Source organism: Jatropha curcas, chromosome 5 (genome assembly GCF_041381405.1).
Source record: "Jatropha curcas cultivar XTBG-Jc1 chromosome 5, XTBG_Jcur_1.0, whole genome shotgun sequence".
NCBI lineage: Eukaryota > Viridiplantae > Streptophyta > Magnoliopsida > Malpighiales > Euphorbiaceae > Jatropha > Jatropha curcas.
In genome coordinates this window covers 8,467,980-8,482,161 of record NC_143155.1, presented here as the reverse complement: position 1 = coordinate 8,482,161, position 14,182 = coordinate 8,467,980, and the positions used below count along the sequence as shown (strand labels likewise).

The 14,182-nt window shown below is 30.3% G+C and overlaps 1 long non-coding RNA gene across 1 annotated transcript; it reads right to left on the bottom strand.

The window, feature by feature from the left end:
* Positions 1–9,593: 9,593 nt before the first annotated feature.
* On the bottom strand, positions 9,594–11,441 carry LOC119371196 (uncharacterized). The gene is made up of 3 exons (XR_005178763.2): positions 11,251–11,441; positions 10,618–10,702; positions 9,594–10,406 (listed from the first exon to the last, which is right to left on the bottom strand). It is a non-coding gene; the product is annotated as an uncharacterized LOC119371196 (long non-coding RNA).
* Between the last annotated feature and the right edge of the window lie 2,741 nt (positions 11,442–14,182).

The following is a 14,182-nucleotide window of genomic DNA, read 5'->3' as shown; positions in this document are numbered from 1 at the left end:
GAATTTGTGTGTATGTGCATATATTCCTTTCTCTAATGCACTAGGTAAGTAATAATGTCATTATAGCCAAAATAATTACCATTGTCAATTTCTACTCATTTCTTTTCTTTACCAAGTAGTAAAGTAAATATTTTATTATTATTATTTTTCATTACAGTTGTATATAGATATTGATTTATGATTGAAGGCAGGAGGTTGGAGATTGAATGATGGCTTGATTTTTTTTTTGAGGAGTTTTAAAAATCCTCATTTATAAATTAGGGATTGAATGATTAGGTATAGAGATTGGATTTAATTTTATTTTTAGACCACTTCATTATAAATAAAATAGAATTAAGTGCATAAGCCTTTGCATTACAAGTAGCTTGTACTATAAAATCCAATATAAATTAAGCAATTATAATTATTTTAATCCAAACAAAAATTTATGTTTTAATATTACATAGATCAAAAAAATTAAAAGAATAATATATAACTAGTATAATCAAAGTGCTAAGGCACGTTGTAAAAAAGACTAGTCATATATAAATAAGCGAAAACAAAATATTAATACTTATTTTTGAACAAATTTATATCTCATGCTTATACTACTTAATAAAATAAAATAAAAAATTATACACTTTAATCATAAATCTTAAGAAAATTTATCAGAATGTTAAATTAATACATCTTAAAAAGAAATCAGTAAGGCATTCTCCCTTTTAACACCATCGGCAGATAACAGCAGCAGAGCTGGAGGCTTTCTTGTGGCCTTAAGTGGTAGGTATCCAAGGCAAGGTGGGAGAGATGTATAACACCTACTTCAAACAGATATAAATAGTTCTAGCGTGTTGATATGAAGTATTAATAAACCGTATACCAAATGGGTATAGAAAGAGTTGCTAGTATGAAGATATACTGTATACCATATACCATATACTATATATATATACTCAGAGTTAATTTCAACTATCTTATACAAAGTAAAGGTAATATTTATTCTTTCCAATATTTTGCACACAGGTGCTGTTATGATGGGGAAAAAGCTATTGGTAATAACTAAAACAACATACAATTGTTGCATAAGAGGATATAAAAAGAGGATATTGACTTCTAGATTAAATAAGAATCAACAAAAAAATAAAGCTAATAGAATCCTAACTAAAGACATCTCCTATCAATTTTAACCATTAAAAAAAACAAGAAAATAAGATTTTATTAATGAATTAAATATTTTATTTAATTTCATTCTTTTATATTCCTTCCTCTTTGGCCCGATACCATCTCTACTTCTGAAATCATGTTATGTAAAGTATATTTTGCATAAGTTCAAATACAACCTTTAATCAACATTTTCAACATACTATGCATATCTTTTATATACACGATATCAAAGAAATTATAAGTTGAAATATTTAAGCTTAATTAATTTTGTACTACATCACACCTATGTATCCCTTTTTTTTTTCTTTTTTCTAGTAGGAAGTGTGTTAGATAAGGGGAGGGAGGGTGGGAAATAGTTTTGTCAAAATCAATAAACAACAAAACATAATTAAATGAGTTAAAAAACAATGATCATATATAAATAAAACCTGGTTTTGGCAGTTCCATCTTCAGATTCCAATAATGTCACGCTTACCTAACTTATTTATTAGGAGTAAAGATAAGATTTCAACCAATGACAGTTGTCGAAGCTACCAAAAATAATTCCTGCTCTTTCTATTCTAAGTAATTATAGATAAGGGGAGGGAGGGTGGGAAATAGTTTTGTCAAAATCAATAAACAACAAAACATAATTAAATGAGTTAAAAAACAATGATCATATATAAATAAAACCTGGTTTTGGCAGTTCCATCTTCAGATTCCAATAATGTCACGCTTACCTAACTTATTTATTAGGAGTAAAGATAAGATTTCAACCAATGACAGTTGTCGAAGCTACCAAAAATAATTCCTGCTTTTTCTATTCTAAGTAATTATAGATAAGGTGAGAAGGATCAAACCCTAGAGACTAGTTTTGATTAAATCTTTCAAAAAACTAGAAAATAAAATAATAAAAATAAAAATGGGGAGGGGGTGGTTTGTAGTAGAGAATGAATCAAACAAAATTAATTGAAATAAGTCAAGAGCGCAATAAAAGGAGTGGGTTTAAATGAATAGGAGATAAATTCAGTCAAAGACAATTCTTAGTAAGAAATTCTCTTGATTGATCATTGATTCTAAGATAACTCAATAATTCCAAGCAATAGACAAGTTATAATCTTTGAACGAGTGTAGTTGATTAATCTTTTCGTATTCTTAGATTAGACAAGACAAGCACTATGAATAATCCTTAACTAGCAAACAATCCTAAACAAGCGACAGAATTCAATTTGCTAATAGCAATAAGAATTAGAAAGACCCTGCCCTAATTAACAAACTCTACAAGCAAGGTTCATTTAAACTAGATTGTGAATGAATATAATCCAAAAGTTTGGTTACTATCAGATTATATTATTTGCTACTTCAATCAACTCAAATAAACAATTATGGATTTAATCTTATTGATTAGCTATATGCTATCCTATTAAATTCAACAACTGGCCACATTAAACAAACAATAAGATAACAATAGAGATGAAGTTTCTCATATATGCAAAAAAATAGATGAATATTTATGGAATTAAAGAAGAAAATAAATAAATTAAGATCTCACAATCATAGAAGAACTTCTACATCGAACTCAACCTTTGACTGTAATTAAATGTTTAGCCACGCTTGGCCATGTAGAAAACGCAGAAAATAAAAGAAAAACCTAAAAGAACAACTGCTATTCTAAAAACAAAAAAGGATCCTCTATTCAATAGACTTAAGGTTCTATATATAGGAGAGGGAAAAAATCCTAAACTAGGAAAATAAATCTCAAATTAGTTATAAAAATAAAATATTTGATTTTGAGTATCTTCCTGATTTCCAAATTAGTGGTCTAGTTGCTTTAAATGACTTTCTAGAGTAAGCCCGAAGTAATCCTACTTGGCAAACACCTTGATCTCTATCAGCCCTGGACGCGTCTCCCTTAGCCTTGCCCGAGGTTAATTTGTAAACTTTTAAGAGGTTATGAATCTGTTCTGGACGTGTCTCCCTTAGCCTTGCCTAAGGTTAATTTGTCAACTTCCAGTAGATTTTAGCAATTTCTTGGAATTTAGCTCTAACTTAGCATATTTCTCCAAAACTTCGAGAATTGACCTCAAAAGCTCCTTGCTAATGAATTTAGCATCATCTAAGAAAAATATGAAAACTAGGTGAAAATTCTCATTTTAAAATAAAAATATCCACAAATAATATTTTAAAAAAGAGCATATTATGCTAAATTAACCACTTATCAAATTTCTCCACACTTATGCCATGCCTATCCTCAAGCATGACCAAAACTCTCAATCGACCTCACATAGAAGTTCACTTTACCGTATCACAGCATTCTCTAGCAAAAGATTGAAAAATTTTAGCGAAAAGGCAAGTAAGGTAACAACAATTCATAATACATTCCATCAAATCCATACTAGTATATAGCAACCTCAAGCATCCTCTTCAGCACAAAACATAAAGACTTGGATATTTTAGGCATGCAGTAGATGTTGGGTTTTAATATCAACAATACGCAGTGGAAAGAGATAATTATAACAAAATAATTATTTTAACAGAGATCCGTTTAAATGATTAAACTGATAAAATTGTTTAGAAGAATACCTCTTTTGTAGATTCTCCGAAACTTCGATCTATGCAGCTAAGTTATCACAAACCAAAAGTCGTCCAAGTGTCCGGCTTCTAGTAATATCCATACGAATGAACAATCGAAAAACTCTAAAACTGTTTTAGAGGGTTGAGAGATTAGAGAGTATGATGTTGTTAGTTATTTTACACTCTATGTTTAGTTTTGTGGCTATGAACAACAACTGTCTTTAGACAGTATCTTAAACCTTATATATAAAAATCCTAGGTCATAAATAAATTATTTAAAATTACTTATTTAAACCTTTTAAATAAATAAATTATAACATCTATTTATTTATTTAAACAATTAGATAAATAAATCATAATACATACAGTAATAGGATTTTCAATTTAATCAATTATATTTATTTATTTAACTATTTAAATAAATAAATCGTAATTAAAATATTATGTTTGTTTCATCTAAAATTTATCTTAATAAATTTTAGACATAAATCAATTAAGTCAATACTTAATAATTTCGGTAAAGTTGTAATTAAATATAAATTACAATTTTGTCCATAATATCCCAAAACTTATTTGTAATCAAGTTATATTTGATTCGATTTCTCGTTTTCATTTTCTCATATTCATTCTTATATGTGTGACCTTCTAGGTTTTAAATATGTTGACAACAAATATAAATTAATATTTAAAGGTCAAGTACATTGTCTAGCAACATGTCATGACTACCCAAATATTTGAAAAGTCAAAGTGGGTTGACTTAAACCTTTCTATGCATGATTTATCAGTGTAATTAATATCCCTTCATCATTAATGTTCTGATTTAGTAATTAGGCATGGAATATATCTGCTTTACTAAATTATGTTAGTTCTCTTAATCTTAGCCATTGATTGTTTGAATGAAATTTCAAATCTAATTTGCTAATTTCATTCTACCTTGCGCAAGGATTTCTTAATCAATACTAATAGAGAACAATTAGAACATTTTCCCTGATTTACCTAGGGTGATGAATCCTCTCTTAATTACACAGTATCTCCATACAGTTCCTATTATGTCAAACTAATCATTGCTTATTATTCATGAATGAATAATGTGAACAAAGAATCAAAACATCATCATCTCCATATAAGGTAGCTTAGTAATTTCAAGTCAAAGGATCACTTACATAACCATTACTTGAGTATTCCATAGACACAGGTAACTCTCATATGGAATTCTCATGCAGGTCAATTCAATGGACTTGTTCAAATACAAGCACCTACATATTAATTCCAGATATCACGTATATCTTAGCTTATGAGAACAGCTGCTTCCCTAAGGAAGGAACATAATATGTACCAATCTCAACAGCTCTAATCATCGTCAAATAATGAGGAAAACATTAACCAAGAATATTTAGAGACATTGCTTTAATACAAATATAAAACTCATAATTATAACCACATTACAATTTATTTCGTGAAGCAATATTGTCTTATGGACTTTATCTTTTACCAAGATTCAATAAGCAAAATATAAAAGATAAATATATGCCTTTTATTAATAATAAAATATTTATTATATGAAATGTTATATCCCAAAATACAACCAATCAAATTGGCTATAAGGCATATAACTAATAGTAGATTAGGTTCCATAGTAACTTAAGGTGGTGCACTTCAAAACATAAGCCTAACTTGTTAAAGCACAATACTCTAGGATTTGGTGCAAATATTTGAAAGGGAAAAAAAGAGCATTTTTCTCTGTTTTTTTTTTTTTTTTTTATGGAAATTTTGGAGAACTCATGTGCATTATCGCTTTTTTCATTCTCTTTTATTCTTCACTATATGCATTACCGCTTTTCTCTATTTGCATCTTTCAATCCCCCAAAACATGCAACCATGTAGCCAAGAATAGTGCCTTAAATAGGTTAAACAAAGTTTTGAAACATACACAATAGTGAATTAAGCACAAACAAATTGATGATTTCACCTATTAACTCAATCCTAAATGATTTATAGAAAAGAGAATGATTAAGGAATAATATCTTTGGTATGGAGAAAAGGGAAGTCTATCATTAAGGTTACTATTACCTCGCCTAAAATCTCAAGAATTCAACCTAATGTAGAAAAATCTGCTTTAGGACAAAGCACTTCTCTCAAAAGGTCAAAAGAAAATTATTAATCAACCTATGACAAGAAAGAAGTCCTGAAATAAAAATCTTCGTTTAAGACATCAAACAATCAAAATTTCCATGGGATAAGCACTAAAATCTATCAAGTTTTAAGAGCACTTGCCAAAAGAAATATTTAAATCAGGTTTTAGAATATAGATAAAATGCTCAAAAATTCAGTGCTTTACAAAATATAAATAAAAATTAAACAAATAAAAACACCTCCAAAATCAAACTCCTCCCCACACTTACTTCTCACATTGTCCTCAGTATGGAATCATTAATTAGGCAGAAAGGAGTTTTCTACAACTAAATAATTGAGAAAAAAAATAAAAAGAAATGATTAAAGAGTGAAAAAACTTCCCTGTGGAGGAGGTTGTTGTCGCCTCTTTCTAAGTTGGTGGTGAAGGGTGGCTCACCGGCAAAATGAGATGAAGGCACTAACAGCGATGGTGATGACAAGACTCTTAGATTTTCTGAATCGCAGGATGTGGCTTTGGAGCATCTTTGATGGAGATAAATCAATTATGGAAGTTGCGCTTGTGGAGGTGTAGAGAATGACGGTGCTGGTAGAGTAGAGGAGCTAGGGTTCTCTTGCTGTTTCTTTTTGTCCTCTCTCTCTCTCTCTCTCTCTCTCTCTCTCTCTCATAAAAGTAAAAAGGACAAAAGTGAAAATAAATTGCGACTAATGGTAAAGTAAATAAGGATGATAAATCATTTAAGAGAAAAACAGATTAAAAATATTTTAACAATTACATAACCATTAAAAGCCTCTCTTTTTACCACCATAAAAATAAACATTAACCATTAAAAGCCTCTCTTTTTAAGTTTTTCACCATGAAAGAACTACTTTAACCTTCAGAAATTCATTACTTACCTAGTAAAGAAAAGAATAGACTACCTTAGGATAATTTAGGAAGAAGTTCACTAAAACAAAATAAAATAAAATAATCTAAAAACAAAATAAAACTATGAAAATTAGGCTTGGGCAAGCCTAGAATTGGGTTGCCTCCAACAAGCGCCCTTGTTTAAGGTCATAGGCTAGACATTCTCAAAATTCAACCTACCCCTTCTAGACCTTCTAAAGTTATTTCCTTGATATCATGATTTAAGGGATCAATAACGTCAGCACCAAAAACACTAAGAACATCACATGGATCATTATACACATTAAATTTAACTATTTCTCCATCAAATTCCATAATGAGTGTCCCATCATGAGCATCAATTTTGCTCTAACTGTGCTAAGAAATGGTCTTCCAAGTAAAATTTCTAATGAAATAAAGGATTTATCATCCTCCATATCAAGCATATAAAAGTCAGCTGGAAAAATCAACCCATCTACTTGTACTAAATATCATCCAATACCCCTTTGAGGTAGGCATGGCGATTTTCTAAAACCGTCGGTTCGAAATCGATGAGAATCAGAATCAAAACTGTGCGGTATCAGAATCGGTCTGAACCGGGGGCTTGCGATTTCGATTCCAAGTTTTGAAGAACCATGAAACGTCAGTTTCAAGAACCGGCCGAAACCGGCCATTTTTCCAACCGGTTAGAACCGGCGGTTCCAACATAATGTTTCTTACTTTTTCAAAATTTTTTGTGAAATCCCCAAATTAACTTTCCTAACAACTAGATAATGACTAGTTTTAAGGGTATTTGTAGAAAGTTGATTTTGTGGATTTAATATAAATACCCATTATTTTCATTTATCCTCACACAAAATTATTTCTCTCTACTATTCTCTACTCTCCAATATTTCTAAGCTCTGCCATTAATTGTCCAAATTACTGTCAAATAATTTCTCTAAAGTCCAATATCTAATTATTGTCCAAGCCCTTTTTTTAATTTTTTCTTAAAGTTTTTTAAAAATTATTTCATAAAAATATTTAAATTTTAAATTTTCAATAAAAAATGTTCCCTAATTTTTTATTTTATAATTATACGATTCACCAAAAATCGATTGGAAAACCAATTGGAACTGTTGATTTGGAACCATTGAGGAATCTTAACTGGAACGGTAACCGTTCGGTTTCAAACCATAACTGGAACCGTCAATTTTCGGTTCCGTTTCCATTTCCACATTTTTTGATACTGGAACCGGCTTCCTACTTCAGGGCAAACCATGGACTTGTCCACCAATTGAATTTAATAGATGTTTCTTTCAATGGACCAACATTTAAAGAAGAGTATATGGACAATGGTATAACATTTATTGAAGAGCCTAAGTCACACATAACTCTTCTTATTCCAATATTGCCTATTTTACATGGAATAGAAAACGTATATTGGTTCTTGCATTTAGGGGGCAATTATCTTTGTAACATAGTGGAAACATTCTCCCCTACACTTACCATTTGATAACCAGACAACTTCTTCTTATTTGTAGAAAGTTCCTTTAAAAACTTTGCATAGTAGGGAACTTGCTTAATTGCATCGAGCAACGGTATATTCACCTCCACTTTGCGTAAAGTCTAGGATTTCTTTTTTTTCCTTATCCTTTTTTTATTTAGCCAATCTTTTAGGAACAGGGGGCTAAGTTACCATTGGTCTGGGCAAGTTTACTTATGATTTTTCAGTTTGTCCATTCTACTGAACTTCTGCTTCTTTTTTAGCATCTTTTTTCAAGCTACTGTCACATTTATTCAAGGTTGGAATTCCCAGCTCCTTGCCATTTCTCAAGGTAATTACACTTATATTTCGCTTGGGATTGATGACAGTTTGAGAAGGAAGCTTCCCTTGGCACTCCAATTTACTCAAAGAGGTTGCTAGTTGGCTCACTTGGTTCTCCAAATTTTGAATGCTAGCCTTGGTCTCTTGCTGAAATAATTGAGTGTTAGTTTGCAAGAGATTTAACAATATCTTCAAGGGACATACATGATTTCAAAACCATTTATGACTGTTGTTAAGGCGGTCCGAGTTAATATTGATGGGAGTTTCGTTGTCTTGCTCCATAGCTAAAATTTTGATGATCTCTCCATTCTGGATTATACGTGTTTGAATAAGGATCATACATCCTTTGGGGCTGTCTAGGAAATCCTCCAATTGCATTTACTTGTTCTTGAGATCCTTCTTGTAGTGTAGGACACATATCGGTTGGATGTCTAGGAAAAACACAAATTCCACAAACCTTAGCTTGTAAAGACATACCCGTGTTAAATCTCTTGCTATTTCTCATCAAATGGATAACAGATTAAATAATTTAAATTCAAATATGGATGGAGTATCGCTAGCTTATTGTTATTGTTATTGTTATTATCTCATTCTTGTATTCAAATATAAAACACAAATATAGGGATTAGTTGTAAACATATTAATCATTGTACAACTATAAATTCGGATGCTTAATGAATACAGAACACAATTCTTTTTGCTGCAGTTCAATCTCTTTCAGTTCTCTTTATGGTATCAGAGCAATAAGCTCTAAGCTTTTTTTATCCTATAACTAATCTTTCTTTTTCATTGCTATGGCTTTGTCAACCAATTCCATTATCACTCATTCTTTTGGCTAGGTTATAATTGTTATTAATGCTATCCAATTTCATCTCAAACTTACAACTCAAAACTATCCTACTTGGCGTGCTCAGGTTTCTCCATTACTTCGTGGGCACAATCTTTTTGGTTATGTAGATGGGACGAATAAACCTCCTGCTGCCACTATTACAAAAGATGGCCAAGAATTAAGTAATCATGATTTTGATGGTATTGTCAAAAATCAGTTGATTGTAGTAGCTTTGTTTGCATCAATCCATTTCTCGGTTATACATATTATTTCCAATGCAAAGACTTTTGTGGATGCTTGGGAAGAACTTCAGGTTTCATTTGCTAATAAATCGGCTACAAGGGTTCTTTCTCTCAAAGAGAAACTCTCCAACACAAAAAAGGACACCAAATTGGTAACTGAGTATTTGCACTCTCTCAAGAATATGGCTGATGAACTTGCTCTTTGTGTCAACACCGTTTCTGATGTTGATTTGGTGGTATATGTTGTTAAATGGCATCGGTAACGAGTTCTGTGATATAGCTGCGGCTGTACGTGCAAGGGATACTGTTATCACGTTTGAAGAGCTTCAAGATAAGTTGTTAGCTCATGAATTATATCTCAAAAGAGTTGATCCGTCCTATGATCCGATTCCAATGATTGCCAATGTTGCTCAGAAGAGTTTCTTACCAAAATAAAATTATCATCGGTAATTCTAGTTTTTCATCATCTAATATTGTTACTACTAATGTTTCACATTCTCAAGGTACTTGCAATCCTAGGTATGCTGCTGGTAATGGTGCCAATTCTAACTTTAGGCGTGGCAATAATTCAAAAGTACAATGTTAAATCCATGATGGACCTAAAGAGATTAAATAATAATATGATAAAATAAATTAATTTTAGATAAGAAAAATAATATTTTTATTTTTTTTCCTAGATTTTTCATTTTTGGAGATAACTCGGCTATTATTTTAATAAATTATTTTTTCACTTTTTCAATTTAAAAAAAAAAAATTAGAACTTCACTGTGAGAGAAGATAAAGTACCCGTCCAGGCATGAGTGTCTTGGGATAACTCTGCAGACAATAATAGGACAAAAAATTAGTTTTTTTTTTCTTCTTTCAAATTAGGACAAAAATTAGTTAGTAAAACAAATAAACAACAAAATTCTATTTTTAGGTTTTCTGTTTTTTTGATAGAATTTTTCGAAAAACAATGTAAGAGCCAAGAGGGTAATAATCGAAAAAAAAAAAAAAGAAAAGCAAGAAAAAACCCCATTTTCTTTACCCTATTGCGTGGCGGCCACCATCATAAACAGCTTGAGAAATCAAACCAACACTCCTCCATAAATCAGATCAATATTTCTTGATGCCTGTGAAAGAGGAAAATTAGAAACAAAAAAAGAACAAGTCTTTATCTATAAAATTCAATTACATTTTTTAGGCAGAAATAAAAACTTAGAGAACACACACACACACACACACACAAAATGAATGAAATTTTATTTTTAATACTAATTTAACTAAGTACTTTTAAATAGAAACTTGTTAATTATCTAAGTTGTGCTGTTATGTAGAATGTAGTTCCAAGATTGATTGCAAATTCATTAATATCCCCATTAAAATTACTAAAAACCCATTATATTAATGTTATGAAGGTTAAACAAATACATTTTATGAAATTTATTTTACAATCAAAAATGGAAAGTTAGAAGAAAAACAAAAATAAAACAGAGCAAAAACAAAGGAACCAAACCAGAGTAGGAAAACCAAAACAAGTTAATGATTCCAATAAAAGAAATGAAAAAACATTTGGAAAGAAACAAATTAGAAAAACGAAACCATTTTGGGAAGCAGTTTTTAAATTATGGAAAACAGAGGAAAAAACAGAGAAAAAAAAGTTTCTTTAATTTCATTTTACCAATTCTCTTCCAAGTTCAATCACAGCATCTTTGTAGCTACTCTTCTTTCGCTACTCTTCTTTCCAGGAGTACTACCACAAAAAACACAAATTCTTTTGAATTTTGATTGTCTCATCTCTATCTCCATTATCTCTGAAGAAAAGAAGAATGAAGAAAAGAAAGAAAGAAGAAAGAACACTGTTTCAAAAAGACCCACAAACAGAACACAACTCAGGCTTAGGTGAGCTCTGGAGAGTGGGTTCATATATATATATATATATATATATATATATATATAACCGGAGCACATAGGCGTACATTAGCACCCGTAAAATCGCATCCTCAATAGTTCATTATTTTTTTGAGAGGGTTTTTTTTTTTTTTTTTTTTTTTTTTTTTTTTTTTTTTTTTTTTTTTTTTTTTTTTTTATGTTACTCATCTGATGTTTTTCGTTACCTCACAGTCCAATCAAATTTGCCTCCGTTTTACTTTGTTTTATTCCTATTTTTTTGGATTGCTTAAATCGTTCGTTTAGTGGAAATATCAATATAAGATTTTTTTTAAAAAAGAAAATTTAATATATTTAGAGATGTATTGAACATAGGCTACATATTATTGTGCTCCCACTTCTATTTTTTATTTTACAAAATTGATCATAATTATTTATCGGAAAAACTAAGCTATTGATCCTCAGAAATCTCACATCTATTATAGGCGTGTATGAATTATATAGATTAATTTGTTTTTATAGAATTGCTATAATTTTATAAAGAAGTTTCTTCTGTCTCTAATTGGTATATGAATTGCATGTTCCCTATTTAAATGATAAAAAAGTCATTTTTTTTATATGCTAAGTGAGTGTATTATTTGGACAATTTATATTAGATACATAACTCGTAATTTTAATTATTATTACAAAATTTAATTTCTATTGAAATATTTCAAAATTTAATTATTAGACGATTTTTTTTATATATAATCAAGAGGTGTAATCTTTTTCAAATCGTAGAGCGTAAAAATTCTTGCCTTTGTAGTAAAGTGTGTTTTTCAGGTATTGAATTTGTATTCTTATTTTTACAGAGATTGAGATTGCTTACCACTCCGATCAACATATTATTAGTTATGAGATGATTGTTTTATTAAAAAGAGTACTAATTTTTTTTCAAAATTTTAAAGTGGAGACTTAGACTCAGACTCAAGTGGAGACTCAGACTCTAGCACGCCCAGACCATGCTATCTAGCACGTTCGTGCCTAAGGACAACATCGACACAAAGGCGTGCTTGCCTAAGCAAGCACCGTGATGCATTTCATACTGGAAACCCAGAGCCTAGCACACCCTAGCCGTGCTATGGGGCACGCCCATGCCACAGATTCTTCTCTAGACATGCCGCTGAGTACGGTCCGTGCTGAACCATCCTTAGAACTCAGACTTTGCCACGCCCAGACCGTGCAGAACTGCACGCCCGTGCTATGAATTAAGTGCTGTCTTAAGTCGAGAACGCCAGCCAATCTCTATAACTTGCATGAGCTCACCTCAGATACTTTCCTAACGTACAAATCAAGATCTAATCCTATTTAGGCAGATGGAAAAGTCCTAATTGAGAAGAAATACAAAGTCTAAATAGTTTTCTATCTCTAAAAAGACTTCTTACTTAATAAGGATTCTATTTCCTAAACGAAGTCGGATTTTCTCTTAGGAAGTCTATATAAAGAGAGGAGTCATTCATTATATAGGATCTCGAGCTTTGATAGTTTCTTTTTCTATTGTTCTTCTCTCTTTCCAAGACTTCAAGCATTCAAGATTTGTGCAAGGATTCAAGGAAGCCGCCCAGAATTAATTATTGACTAGTTTTTATCTCTAAACTCTGAATCTTGTTTTACTTTTCATTATTCACATTGATTATGGAATTTTTATCAAGTATTATTGAGTTTTATTTAATTACTATGTCGAACTAAACTCTCATAGTTTTTTATTACATGATTAATCATATGAAAATTTTTGGGAAATTAATTCTTAAAGCTCATTAGGGACAATGTGCTAAACTAAGTTTGGGAAAGGGAAATTTTTAGTCAAAATTTTTTTTGCTAATTTTTAGTCAAAATTGTTTCTTTGTTTTGTTTCATTAGTTTAATATGGTTGAAATAATTGTCAGCAAACTTGAAAATTATCATAATTTATTAAACTATGATGAATTTAGTTGTTCTTCGAAATTAATTATTTTTAGCTTAAATTTCAATTTTTGACTTAACATGATTCTTTAGTTTAACTATTTGTTTCTAAGATTATAAATACTAATTTTTGTGAATTTTATGATATATAGGTATGTTTTAATCAAAATTTATTTAACTTTGGAATTCCTAGAACAAATTAGAATTCCCTTTGAGACAAAATTTTAAATGCTTACAATTAGAAAGAGATGATTTAGGCATTCTTTGTTGAACTTTATTTTTAGCCTAGGCCACCTAAGTTAAAATATGACTTTTGCAACCAATTTGAAATCTATACCCAAAATTTTTCTTATTTACCTTTATTAAACCTAGCCATTGAACCAACTTAATTTCCTACCCTAAGTGTAATAATGTATAATTGAATGATTTGATTTCTATTAAAACATAGTAACAAAATGGACAAAAATTTCATTAATACTAGCAAGTGAAGCAAGTAGAAAAACAAAGAGAAACACCGCATAAAAGAAGAAATCAATCAAGAATTCAAGTTTGGGGAATTAAAGCAATGCAGAAATTATCAAAGTATTAAGAAAAGACATTGCCAAAGTATCTTTAATTTTGAGCTAGTGAAGAACTTCAAGATTAATCTCCCTTTACAAAGAAAAATTTGTTTTGATATAATGAAAATCTTGATATTATGCATTTTCTGTGCTCTTTGTCTATCTTTTTATCATTTTTCCTTGTTTAGCTAAAATTATACCTCTAAAACCCGATTACAACCG